Source organism: Zingiber officinale, chromosome 1A, assembly GCF_018446385.1.
Source record: "Zingiber officinale cultivar Zhangliang chromosome 1A, Zo_v1.1, whole genome shotgun sequence".
NCBI classification, from domain to species: domain Eukaryota; kingdom Viridiplantae; phylum Streptophyta; class Magnoliopsida; order Zingiberales; family Zingiberaceae; genus Zingiber; species Zingiber officinale.
The window spans coordinates 85,090,073-85,100,601 of NC_055987.1; the positions used below are offsets into that span (position 1 = coordinate 85,090,073).

At 43.5% G+C, this 10,529-nt stretch overlaps 1 long non-coding RNA gene across 1 annotated transcript; it reads left to right on the forward strand.

The window, feature by feature from the left end:
* The first annotated feature begins 281 nt into the window (after nt 1–281).
* On the forward strand, nt 282–3,212 carry LOC122006102. The gene is made up of 4 exons (XR_006118626.1): nt 282–792; nt 880–1,151; nt 1,628–1,687; nt 3,152–3,212. It is a non-coding gene; the product is annotated as an uncharacterized LOC122006102 (long non-coding RNA).
* The last annotated feature ends 7,317 nt before the right edge of the window (nt 3,213–10,529 follow it).

The following is a 10,529-nucleotide window of genomic DNA, read 5'->3' on the forward strand; positions in this document are numbered from 1 at the left end:
GGTTACCTTGGATGAAGATCTCTTAGTTAACCAGTAAATTTGGGGACCAAATTTTTATTAGTGGGGGAGAATGTAAGATACCGTAAAAGTAAATAATAAATATTATTGGACAAAAAATTTTATTGGATTTTTCGGGGATTTTTAGAAATTTTTCGGGAATTAAACGGAATCTGTATGACCCGTTTTGAGGGGATGGATTCGGGGTACAGTGGGAGCATATTTGGAACATCATTTAAGTGGGAGATGATGAAGGAGAAAACTTTGAGTTTAATTAAATTAAACCTGAGTACTTAATTAAGCCCTAATTCCCCGATTTCCTCCTCCTCCTCCTTCGCGCGAGTTTCTTTTCTCCCGAGCCTCCCTCTCGATTTCTCCTCGCCTAATCGCCGGCCGTCGCGAGCTCAGTGCCGGCAATGATCTCCTCCTCCGGCATGTCTCATCACCAGTAAACCCTCTGGAATACCAAGTACACTGAAAAACCCTTTCTCTCTCACGCGAACACCCGACGCCGACGAAGAATGACTTCCTCCACTGCGATCGTGTCCTCGCCGAGTTGTCTGAGGAAGTATCGCTGTATCTCGACGGTACCGGTCATCTCCGGATGAGCGATTGCATCTTCGACGGTTTCTTGCTCGTCATCGGCGGTTTCTCGACTTCTAGGGCATGTCAGGGCTAGGGCTCGGCTGATTGAGCCTTTCTCAGTTCTTCTCTTCGATCTGATCATTGGAGAGAGTTACGGATCATCACCAGCTGGAGTGGATCGTGCGACACCATTGGAGGCGATCGGTTAAGGTAAGGAAGTGTCGGGAAGTGTTGTGAATTCAAGAATTCTTGTGAATTGGGTTTGTTTGTGGTATTCTTTCTGATTTGGACTAGAAGGAGGCTTTGGATTCACATAATGGTGGAATGTTCCTTTACCGTTCGCTGCCCTCTCCAATTCTTGCGGCTAGGTTCTTTGGTAGCTGTTGGGAGAAGAGGTAAGGGTCTGTTGAGGTAAGGTTTGATCTGTTTGTTAATGGTTCGGCTATTCTTAGCTGTACAAACTAAGCTATGGATTGATTCTTGGAAGAATAGGTGTGTGTGTGCTCTTGTAGCTTAGGGACAGAGATCTTGGTGCTGTGAGCTACTGGATTTGGTTGCCTTATCTCAAGGTGAGTGTATTTCAGTGATGTACTTCTAATTCTTAGTAGTATGTTACTCAATTAGGTCTTTTATGGGTTGTAAGACTTTGTTCTCGCTTAGATATATTAGCATGTATTGTTGAATCCATGTTGACATTAGATTAAGGGTTTTGGATTAGAAACTATGGATATGGGTGAGAATTTAAAGATGAATCATGTTGGAGTTTGTGATTGATTTTGGTTTGATGATTTGGTTGATAGGTTGATTGGATGATTATCGAATTGGGAGGTATTGTTATGATGTTGGATAAAATTGGATTATTGATTTGGAGGAGTTTTGGAGATGTAATATGTATAACCTAATTTAATTAGGTTGTATTATGATTAAGGTTAGTTGGAGGATTAATCCTTAATCATGTTTGATTAGGGTTATTCTAATTAGGTGGGGGAAGTTGCTTAGTTATTTACTTCGTATGTAATTAGCTAAATATACTATGTGATCGCAGGACTTGGATTCGGGATGAGTGTCTCGACGTGGTATTTCTGGACATGATCTACGAATAAAGGTGGGTATTTCTTCCTTGGCTCTATGTAGATTTTTATTGAGCTTAGTGCATGGTTTTATGTGATGGATTAGGCTGCTTTTCCTTATATCGTATTTGTTGGTTGCCTTCCTGCTTGATACTTATGCTTGATCTTTGAGATGTCCTAGTTATATCATATACAATCTCTACTCTTGATTTCTACTCTGCTATGATTACGCGTGTAGAGTATGTATTGTAGGGATTGTCGAGTGGTTGGATTTACCATGCTGATTTTGCATATAATGTGGACTGTACGTAGCTTGGTATGTGTTTTAGGAGACATCATGTTGACCGTACATTTGCATGTTGTATGTACATACGCGGTTATGTACTTTGGAGGAGTTGTGTTGATTGTATGTTTGTGGTTTATACACGGTCGATGTGTTTATTATTAGAGGATACATGATGATTGTACTTACGCTCATGCGCATATGTGTTCGGGATTATGGAGATTTTGGTTGATTATACGTGTAGTCAGTATACGTGTTGGTGAGATGTGTGGATTTATCATGACGATTATATTCATATCGTGGAGTGCTTATGTGGAGTTGGAGTTTCATGGATGATGGCGACGGTTCCGTATCATGATTATATATATATCGTACGTTCATTCATCATCGTGACACCGACGACTCATCGTCTCCTCAGTTGAGAGGGTCGCTTTTTATAGTTGTCCACTCTACCACCGATGGAGAGTGGTAGGTGGAGCGAGCTATGTCCCGCTACGTCACCGCCGGTGTTGTCACTCTGCGACCTCGACCACTTGGAGTAGTGGGTCTTGAGGGTATAGTAGTCGGAGAGCTTGAGTCTGAGTGGTCGGACTTAGCTATGTAGTTAGATAACTACATAGTATACTGTCGCCTTAGTCGCTAGCGGTTACGTGCGTGAGGCTTCAGACGGTTTGTCACGACCCAAGCCTCTCGGCCGGATCGTGTCCGGAGAGGTGTCCGGTGACCGTGAGCACGACGCACATTTGCATTCACGACGACGTCTTGGAGATATTTTCGCATACACGCCCAGTAGATACTAGTCGTGTGTTTGTGGTATCGTTGCATTTGTTTCGATATGATTGTCAGATATGGTTGTCAATGCCGCATACGTCATTTATTTTACATGTATTTGCGATGATTATGCTGTAGCTAACTGTTGTATTTTTGATTCGTGAGTTTATTGATCATCGTACCATATGTGTCTCCGATCGTATGTGTTTATCATCTTGTCAACAGTATATGCAGGTTTGTATATGATTATGATCGTTATACCCATGGAGATGACTAGCATCGTAGTTTTGTTTATTGGTATGCCATTAGATCGTATCACGTCTTTATTCCATACTGAGACTGTATACTTCTGATCTCTATGTTATTTATAGATCATGTACTATCCTGTCTCTTACCCGCTGAGTTACTTATACTCACCACCACATATAAGTCTTTATGTTTTCAGGTAGATGGTTGGAGTGTTGCTTGGAGTATCCTGTTTGCCGGGTCCTACGTCACATCCGAAGATCGTGCTTGTTTTCTTTTTTTATATTCTTTTCTTATTTTTGGCATTGTATTTGTGTATAGCCATGTGGTTATCTTATGGTTTTGGTGTTGTATTTGTGTTTAAGCCGTGTGGGCATCCATTGTATTTATTTGTGTTGTGTGGGCTTTCCTTCATTTTTCCGCTGTGTTTTTAGTTCAGCCGTGTGGGCTGTTTTATATATAACTGCGTGGTTGTAATTGTTTCATTCCAGCCGTGTGGGCTGTGATTATAACTGCGTGGTTGTGTATATAAATATTCCAGCCGCATGTGGCTGATGTATTTTGTTTGTATTGATGCTTCAGATTGTCACTGGTACAGGGGAGGTGCTGCCGGATTTTTGTCTGGCAGAGACTCCTTTGGGTGCATGACAGTGCGTCCGAGGGACGAGGTGCCACGGAAGAGTACCCCGGTGGACGAGAAGGAAGCGTGCGCTGGTTCCGAGGGACGAGAAGCCGGAGCGGAAGATTGCTCGGGGAGCAAGAGACGCAGCTAGCGAGAAGGTCGGCACGGGAGAGAGCCGACGGGCTCGATGCGACTGAGGGACGAAGACTACGGACGAGTACGCTGGCAGACGAGAAGGAATCATGCGATGACTCCGAGGGACGAGGAGCCGGAGCGGAAGCTTGCTCGAGAAGAACGGAAGTTGGGTTCGGGTGAGCCCTATTCCGGATGGCAGAGATCACCTAAGTAAGTGGATCCGGAGCGGAAGACCCGAACCGAGGTGGGACTGAAACGGAGCAGAGGTCCCGGACGAAAAAGTCAACCAGAGTTGACTTTCGGGGTCTGGGGCGCCCGAACCCCTCTGGGGCACCCGGAACCCTTCCGGGCGCCGGGACCAGCCTTTTGACCAGGATCGAGTTTTGACTCGATCTGATCGTTGGGGGATAAAGTTTATTCCCCTCAGGGCGCTCGGAACCCTTCGGGGCGCCCCGACCAAGGCTATAAATATAGCCTTGGTCCAGAAGTTTTTCAACAATCACGAGCATTTCATTTCCAAACACTTGTACGCTTTAGTTGTAGTTAAGCTTTTGTTTCTGCGCTTCAACGTTGTACGAGGCTTCTCCACCTGAAGGAGTTTTTAGTGAGCTTAATCTTCCTTGGATTAACAACCACATCGGTTGTAACCAAGTAAATCCTCGTGCGTCGTTTTTTCTTTATGCTTTTAATTTATCAACTTACATTATATATACAAGTGTTAGCTTAAAGAGTTTGAGGAAGGTTGTTGTTTGCTTTTTGTGTTTACAGGACTATCCAACAACTCTCTCCTAGCTGGCCCAATGGTCCTACAAGTGGTATCAGAGCCGAGAGGCCTCAGAAGGACTAACCACCGTCTGAAGTAACAAAACAATGGCTGAAGCTAGCGAATATCCACCAGCATTCGAGGGGGAGTTTTCTTCATGGAAGAAACAAATGGAGGTATATCTAAACTCTGATTCTGGTATTTTTTCAATAATGAAATTTGGTTATGAAGAACCGAAGAACACGAATGGAGAAGAAATTGATTTACGCCTCTGGACCAACAAACAACGTAACGAATCGATGGCAAACGGACAGGCAGAATTTCATCTTCTAACCGTAATACCAAATGAAGATCTTAACAGAATCGGCGAATACAAAAGCGCAAAAGAACTTTGGGAAAATTTCTTGAAGCTCCACGATGAACCAGCTGAAGTCGAGGACGAATCCAACACCGATCCGCCATCTGAAGAGTCTGAAACCGAGGTAAGTACCGCAACAGCCCCAACAGTCGAATTCCATCCCAAAACCACAAAAAGCTCATCCCAGACGAGCATCGTTGAAGAGAGAGAGACTTCGGAAGAAAGCAACTCGACAGGGGGAGAATCAACTGCCGAAAAGGTAAGTCAGGTATGACCTTCTGAACAATTGACACAATTAATTGAAAAGTTGCCTGAAAATTTTTGCGAATCAAAAATTCAATCATCGAAAAAGTTTTTCGATTTACCAATATTATCGAAAGAATTTTTCAAATTACAAAATGTTTTGACAAAAGAATTTTGCAAGTTAGAAATTTTGCCGAAAGACTTTTGTGAATTATAAAATATTTTTTCGACAGATTTTTGCAAATTAGAATTTATGACAAAATACTTCTGTGAATTACAAAATATTCTTCTGAAAGAATTTTGTAAAGTAAAGACATTGCCGAAAGAATTTTTACAAATTATATTGTCGAAAAATTCTATTAAATTAGAATTTATACTATCAAAATATCTTTGTAAATTAGAAATTCAAAATACAATAGAAAATGACATGTTACAATTTATAGAAATTTCTACATATTCAAATTTTCTTGCTTCAAAGTTAAAAAAATTATGATAAATTAAAATTAAAATTTAAAATTTTCTAATAAAAGCATTAGAATAAAATAAATAAATGCATAGGAATTTTTTTTTAAATGTTATCAATTGTCTTAAAGTTTTTCTTGCATAAAGTTTTGGGCTCAGAAAGATTTTTTTTTTTTTGATAGCGAAAACTAAGAAATTTTTTCAGAAGTTATTTTTGACTTAGAAATTTTTCCTTGACTTGGAAATATTTTTTCTAAAAATCTTTGAGATAGATTTTTATAAGTTTCTAAGTGTCAACCTTTAGACTTTTCTAGCAACCCCAATTTTTTATGTGATCAAAGGGGGAGAAGAAAAAGTATAAGTCTGGGGGGAGTTAGAAAATTAGAATTTTTTAAATTTAATTTTTCTATCTTGTTGCACGTTCTTGAAAAATTGAAAATTGTTTAATTTTCATATCTATTTTTGACCCTAGCTTAACTTGGGTGGATCACATCAAAAAGGGGGAGATTGTTGGAACCCCAAGCTTGTTTTGGTGTGATCAACAAGTTAAGTTAGGTCATGTGTTGTTTTAACCTTGTGTCTAAGTGTGCAGGAGCTTAGGAGCACAGGTACTCGAGCGGAAGACGCAGCTAGCGAGAAGGACGGCACGGGGAGAGAGCCGACGGGCTCTGTGCGTCCGAGGGACGAGGTGCCGCGGAAGAGTACCCCGGTGGACGAGAAGGAAGCGTGCGCTAGTTCCGAGGGACGAGAAGCTGGAGCGGAAGATTGCTCGAGGAGCAAAAGATGCAGGTAGCGAGAAGGTCAGTACGGGAGAGAGCCGACGGGCTCAGTGCGACTGAGGGACGAAGACTGCGGACGAGTACGCTGGCGGACGAGAAGGAATCATGTGACGACTCCGAGGGATGAGGAGTCGGAGCGGAAACCTGCTCGAGAAGACCGGAAGTTGGGTTCGGGTGAGCCCTATTTCGGATGGCAGAGATCACCCAAGTAAGCGGATCCGGAGCGGAAGACCCGGACCGAGGCGGGACTGAAACGGAGCAGAGGTCCTGGACGAAAAAGTCAACCAGAGTTGACTTTCGGGGTCTGGGGCGCCCGGAGCTGACCAGGGCGCCCGTACCAGCCTTTTGACCAGGATCGAGTTTTGACTCGATCTGATCGTTGGGGGATAAAGTTTATCCCTCCAGGGCGCCCGGAACCCTTCAGGGCTGTAACGCCCGAAAATTCTCAAAATTATTTTAGAAATATTCTATGAATTTTATGGAATTTTAGAATATTTTTACGGAATTTTTAGAATAACGGAAGTAGCAAAAATAAATAGAAAACGAAAATAGCCTACGTGGGAATTGAACCCGAGACCTATGGGTCCTATGACTTATGGTGAATCTTGGTAACCAAGTGAACCCAGCAGGGTCATGTTGAAAGGAAAGGGAAACAATTTTATTTAAGTTAAAGTTGGGGGAATTAATTCCTTAATATAAATAGGGAATTAAGTGAGGAGTTTTATTTTTATCGTGACTTACCTCTTCTCCTCACCCTAACCTCACGCCGCCCCCTCCCTCCTCTTCCTCTCTCGGCACACCAAGCAAAGGCTAGGGTTCCGCCCCTAGGCTCTAGGAGCACCTTCCGGCAACGACCCCGACACGAGGACGCTTTCCTTCGCGAGAAGAACGCATAGACGCGGGAAGATCGTCGAGAAGATCGTCTCCACCGGGAATTTAGCGATTTAAAATCGTAAGAAACCTAGCACAGGAGGTAAGAAACCCCTCACCTGCGGTATAAGTAGCTCTCGTGTGATTGCATGCCTTAGTTTAGTAGTTTATGGATTTTTGGGCACATAGGGTGTGCAGCAGCGCACACCAAGTGCTCGATAGTATGTTCAGCACAATTTAAATGCGACTTAGGCATTTTAATAGTTTAGCCTAATGCAATAGAAGCATTTAATTAGTATATGCAGTTTTACTACAGCTTATATGGACTACGGTCCAATGGGTGGGCTCCCATAGTCGCCTCTAGGTTCAGACAACCTAGCTCTAGGTTCAGATAACCTATAAATAGCAATATAAGAAAATTCAACTATATTCAATATTTTATTTTAGCAGAGGCACTGTACTGGATTAGATATCTATTGGGTTGGGCTCCCACAGTCGTCCCTAGGTTTAGATAACCTAGTAAACCCTACTAAATTCGGGACTTGCAAACCCGGGTCTAGTTAGGGATGCGCGCATAGCACGTACAGTTGTCGGGCCCATCAGCAGCATGATTATGTATTTTCATCTATCTATGATTAAATAGTTTTCAAAACTGACAAATCAGTTGTGTAAACAGTTTAAACTCAGCTCTAGCTTGGTTTTAGTTTTAGCTCAGTTCATGCTTCAGCTTAGTTTTCATTATTGATACATGTGATAGTTCCATGATCAGTTCTGCTTTCTATGTGTTGTATGTCATGCCATGCTTAGCATATTCAGAATATATTTCAAATAGCATGTTTTAAAAACATAATTTGCATCGTGTGCATGTTTTGTGAGGTAGATGGTTTCTTACTAAGCATAAAGCTTACAGATACTCTTTCCTTATACTGCAGATAAAGGTAAAGGAAAGATGGACTAGCGGAGGCTGGAGGACAATGCAACGACGGTGTGTGTGGAAAAAGGAACTTGGAATAACGATGTTTGGGAACTAGCCCACTTAGAACATAGCATTCTCCTTATGTCATTACTTTCCTGCACTTTGGTTGTTTAAGTGTTCAGAATGGTGACAGTCGTGCATAGAATCTTTAGTTGTCATGATTTTAGTTAGCTAACCATGAGTAGTATTATGCCTAGTAGTTTTATTTGATGTTATAGAGTTTATACATGTGATTTCGGCACGAAGCAGTTCTAAAATCGGACTTCTGATACGAAATCAGAAATCCCGATCGATCAGCCGATCGATTGGGGGTCTTCAATCGATCAGCTTATCGATTGGTGATCTTGTTCTGCGAACAGTAGGCTTCTGGATCGATCAGCCGATCGATCCAGTCGCTTTCTGTTGCGAACAGTAGGCCTCTGGATCGATTCAGCAAATTCTGTCGCGAACAGAAGGCTCTGGGATCGATCGCTGGATCGATTGGCCAGTCTGGATCGATCAGCCGATCGATCCAGAATATTGCCCCAAGCACAGTAGCGTGCTGGATCGACCACTGGATCGATCCAACCTGAGTCCCGCATACTGTATCATGCTGGGTCGATCACCGGATCGATTCGACCATTCCAATCGATCCGTGGATCGATTGGGAGGGCTGAAATCAGCTGGGAAACCTCTAGTTCAGCTCCTTGACCATAAGGGGAGGTAACAATGACATGAATAGTTTAGATTACACCCCTTAGCACATGTAGAATAAAGAAAAGACAATAGTTTAGCAAAATTTTAATTAGTACAGCTTCCGCATCTAGATTTAATGATGGTCAAAGATGTAGCTTAGCACAGCATATTGTGACGGTCCGGCCTTACAGCTTTGTTAGTAGAAGGCGGGTCGTTACAGAGTGGTATCAGAGCAAAGTTCCATACTTCCTTCACACACATCAGCATTGAACCTGCAGCTTCCAAGTAAGAATACCTCTCACTTTGTTATGTTTATTGCTTTCCTGTTTGTAAATAACTAAAGTATGCTTATCTGTGATAGTAACTAACATGATAGTATTAGCTATGTAACCATGATGCTTAAGTTATGTATGTCCTCTCTTCCTTTAGATATGGCAAGAGGGCGCCCAGCTAGAAGGGCACCAGCTACTGAGCCCCAGCACGAGGCAGGCAGTTCACCAGACCTTACAACATTAGTGGCTCAGTTGCAGCAGCAGCAAGCTGAACAGCAACGGGAGATAGCCACCTTAAAGGCTAATCAGCAGAATACTCCCACAGTCACCCCGGAACCAAACCTAGCAACGCCAGTAGTCTTAGAGGTTCCACCAGTCCAGCCTACAGCACCAGTAGCCCCAGCAACAGAGGCAAGAAGAGAAGCCTATCTGATCCAGTGGCAGAGAGTCAAGCCCGAGAACTTCTCTGGCACCAGTGAACCATGGGATGCTCAAGCCTGGTTCAAAACACTGGAGAGCACGATGGAGCTTCTGGACTGGCCAGAGCATGAAAAGGTGAAGTGCGCCTCCTTCTGCTTGACAGGAGATGCACGTATGTGGTGGGAGAGAATTAGAGCGAAGCGCCCAGTGAACCAGATGACGTGGGCCGACTTCGAGAAAGAATTCTTCGAGGAGTTCTTTCACATGCGGGTCACAAACCGCCACTACGACGAGTTCACGGAGTTTCGTCAGGGCAACCTATCAGTTGAGGAAGCCGTGAAGAAATTCAACAGATTGGCTCGTCTATGCCCTGAACTAGTCAGCACAGAAAAAGAACGAGTCCGGTTGATGCTCAAGATGCTGAGGCCGGAAATAGCAATGAACGTGGCTGGCGGCGTTCATAGGCCGCAAACCACCGAAGAACTAGTCAGCAGTGCTCTAACCACCGAGCACTACCAGAATAATATCAAGCAGCAGAAGCAAGTCCTCTCAGAGTCCAAAGGGCAAGGAGGCTCAGGTACTCAGAAACAACAGGGCCACAGCTCTAACTGGAAAGGGAACTCCAGCAACAAGCGCAAACCAGGGAGTTACCCAAAAGGAGGACCAGCTAGCAAACAGCCTAGTTATCCCAAATGTGCTACTTGTGGGAAATTTCACCCAGGAGTTTGTCGCAAGGGCACACGAGGATGCTTTGAATGTGGACAGGAAGGGCATATGGCTAAGCAGTGCCCAAACAAGATTAGTCTTCCTCAACCCCAGCTGATTCAGTACGGAGGTCAACCAGCTCAGTTACATCAGATGCAGGTCGCTTTAGATGGTCCACATATTAGCCAGGGCAGACTAGAAGCCCCTCCAGCTACGACCAATGCGAGGATCTACGCACTCACCAGAGAGGACGTAGCGAATGCCTCGACAGTTGTTACAGGTCAGATCATTATTTTA